The sequence below is a fragment of the Seriola dumerili genome, unplaced genomic scaffold (genome assembly GCF_002260705.1).
Source record: "Seriola dumerili isolate Sdu_G_001 unplaced genomic scaffold, Sdu_1.0 BDQW01000230.1, whole genome shotgun sequence".
In the NCBI taxonomy this organism is placed as follows: domain Eukaryota; kingdom Metazoa; phylum Chordata; class Actinopteri; order Carangiformes; family Carangidae; genus Seriola; species Seriola dumerili.
Genome location: NW_019174485.1, coordinates 2,440,629 through 2,444,436, shown reverse-complemented (window position 1 = coordinate 2,444,436; position 3,808 = coordinate 2,440,629).

The following is a 3,808-nucleotide window of genomic DNA, read 5'->3' as shown; positions in this document are numbered from 1 at the left end:
CGGCAGAGAGGACTGACACCATGATAGACTTCAGCTGTCCCGTAGAGGGCTGGGATAATGGTTGGCCCAACAACAGGAGTCATGGCGACAGTCGAGCGACATGACTAAAACATTAGTTGGAAGTTGGTGAAAGACATGGAGGGGTAAGTGATATCCCAGAGGCTAAATGTTCACCTGTCTAATTATATATACTGTCTCCACAAGCACTACTGTCTTTTACATAACAACACGCACACTCACATGTCTGCACTGCCAAGAATGCTTGTGTGTGCATAGCCAGACAAAACCTCATCCAATAAAGCTCAAGAGGACATCATCAGTCTGCCAGTGTGATCTCAGTGCTGTCAAGCCTGGACATACTCTTGTGTTTGTATCTAAGAGTTTAAAAGAAAACAAAAAAAAAACATGTGCCCACACTGGTTTGAAAAACAGCAGGCCAAGAAAGGTCAATTTATGTTTGGTAATTAATGAGGCAGTAGTGAAACGGGTCTGTCAGTTGGGATTGATCTATATCCGGAAACAGCTGCAACAGTAGATCTGTGTTGATGCTGTCAAAAATGTCATTTGTCTCATTCAAATGTCGGACAAATCCCTCTGTCTTTCTGTCCCTCTCTCTCTCGCTCTCTCTCCTCTTTATCTGTCTTTCATTCCAGCTGTATACAATATATCATATTATATATTAGTCCTTCATGTATAATAGATCAGTTCAGCTCCCAGCGTGTCTTTGGTCCATTCACTGCACTTAGTAAAAACCTACACAGTGATACTCCAGCGCTGTGGGAAAAGCTGTCTGGCCTTCCCTCACACACATGTTCAGGACAAAAAACAAAAACATGTTCTCCTTTGCTCTCCTCCACTTTTTTAAGTTATTTTTAGTAGTTAGCTAGGTTACACGCTAGGTTTACATTAAACAGCAAAATAATAGCCATTATTATAATTATTTCGTGAATGAATTTTGTCTGGTTCAGATCTGGAAAATAACGCAAAGTATTAAACTCATAGTAAAGCTGGAATTATGATTCTGCAGAGATTCACATTAACATCTTTGCGATTCCTGCGCAGTGAGGGGTGTTATGGGTAACTGTAACTCAACGATTGTCAGCAAAACGTCAGGGGACCACAAAAGTTCTTTGGTTTCATCCTCTGAGGAACAAGAATATCTGTAGGAAACAGAAACATATTTCAGTCTGGACCAAAGTTTTGCCATCCCTAGAGCCAAACTACTAACGTGGCTTTTCAAATATCACATTGACTCTCGATAGTTGGATCAATGAAAGTATTTTAAAAGAAACTTCAAAGGATGTTTAGCTTAAATAACTGACGATATTTGGTTACCTAACAAACTTTATTGCCAGTGTCAAATTAAATCAGCTTTCTTTCTGATGGCTCGATTTCCTGTCCAGCTCAATTGTCTATTTATTCCCCCTCTCTTTTCTTCTTCTGCTTTATCATTCTGCTCTTTCTTCACACATTTTTATTCTTGATGAGGCTCATCAGACATCATTTGTCTTTGAGTGTAGACAGAATGCTAATTTGTGCAAACATGCGCAGAATGGTGCATTCTGCCAGTGTGAAACTTCCAAGTGTTGGGTCAGGTGAGGGCGAGTGGAGAATGGGGAGAATGGATGAGCAGATTACACCCACGCTTATGGTACAAACAGACACACACACATACAGTGCACTGAGTGGGATGGGCAGAGGCGGGAGAAGTTCAATTTTACGCTTCAGGAAAGAGAGTGAGAAAATATAAGGAGATCAGGACCTGGGTAATTTGAGAGCAAACAGTGCAGAAGGAGTGGGAGAATGTAGGGGAAAGAGATGTAGTGGGGGGGGATACAGAGATGGTTCATGCAGAGTATGAAGAGATAATGAAATAACCGGAGGGGGAGGAATAAAGAAAAACGGCAAAGGGAGAAAAACAACAAAGGGAGTGTGTTTACTGACTCTCTTATCGGGGAAGGTGTAAAAAGAAAGGACTATATTGTTGCCATTGATTGGTGAACAGGGTGAGATAAGAGATTTAAAAGCAGGCCAGACACACTGAAAGTCAGACGGGGAAAGAGGGAGCGGTGGAGAGAGGGATGACGCAGGTACGTAATGAATGTGATGGACTGGGTTCATGGTTTTCAATTTCACTCCCAGTCAGAGACGCACACGGCAGCGCGAAGATGAAATTCACCTGGATAGTCAGCACTGGACACAGAAACACTGGCATTGCAGGCACATACATAAACATCACAGTATGGATACATAGAAGCTAATAGCTGAGATCAAATTTCAAATTACCGCCTTTTTAAGTGCTATCAGTGGCTGTGAGTTTGCAATACGTTTAATGAGAGCGTCTGCGCCGTACAGTTCAGATAACAGGCGGGAAATAGTGGCACTGCGCGCTACACTCTGCTGCGTATTTCATACTGCATCCTAATTTCAACAGCTCAGGTGTCCATACTGGATACTTCCACCATCTCATGATATACTGTATCTACAATGCCAGCTTTCAATGCCAATGTAAAAAAAAAGTACTGCGCTCTTTGTGGGGGTGGCGGACAGACATGTAGCACATATGACTTTCATGCTGGAGACTGGAGTTCTTGTTCCACCACAGACCTGCAGTTACAGCTGTCTTTCTTAATTAACCCGACCATGAGCTTTCCCACAGTTATAGTTGCCTACGTCACGGTCACATGTTGTCGTTTCTTTATTGATTGGTTGGTTGCCAATAGTCTTAACTAATATGAGCCTGTCAGAGAACAGAACAGTGAAAAGGACAGTGCACGTTGGTGAATACGCTTAAATGGCTGAAGCGACGCGACTGTGGAAGCTCAGTCGAGCTCACCAGGACTCAGGTAGTGCCTGTTTCCTTTTCTTTGTCATTGGCACCCGAACGCATTCAGTGGAAGTTGTGGCCTGTTACCAGCTGGTGCAGCCATGAGGCTTAGTGGTAATTAATTCCCCTAGACACGGCTCCATTCATACTACAATTGGGTTCCTTGTCGGGCTGGCGTTCCCGATCCTAACTCCGTTCCAGTTGGTGGCGGTGGTGCACCACAACGTTGTTTGTCAGTTGCTACAAAAATCAAGAAGTGGAACAAGAGGAAAGGCAAAAAGAGAAAATACTATGTGTAACAGGGACAGGAGTTCAACGGCATGTGGCCGATTGTTTCAAAGACAAATTTTGTAAATGTTGGTGATCACACACAGTAGAAGTAAGTACAAAGTGTTGCATTAGAACAGTCTTTTCCCCTCTACACCTCTCTCTCTTTACATTTACGAACATACATTAGTACGCAAACATGGTCATAACCCTTTTACCAGATGTTTGCGATCCCTAGTGATCTGTCACATACCAGTGAAAATTGCCTAACCCTTAACCATACTGTGTTCGTAGTGAAAGTTCAGCAATGTAAAACATCTGTAAGGCGAACAGCCTCATGTTCAGCTGTCCTCTAGTCATTTTCTGGATTAATTAGCCACAGGGGTGTCTTAGGTTGATGACATCAGCATCAGACTGGGGGAGATTAATTAACGTGACTTATCGCTGACAGATAAAATGTCCCTGTTTAACCAGGCAGGGGCAATCTGCTCCTAATGTGCTCTGAATGTGTGTGTGTGCGTGTGTGTGTGTGTGTGTCAACCCAGCATGCGTCAGAAACCAGTCTGGGTCAATGTTGATTAAATAAACAATTGTGTTTATAGAGCAGACCTCTAAACACACATGCTTAACACACACACACACACACACACACACACACACACACACACACACACACACACAGAAAGAGACATGGTACACCCTTCAACATGCTGC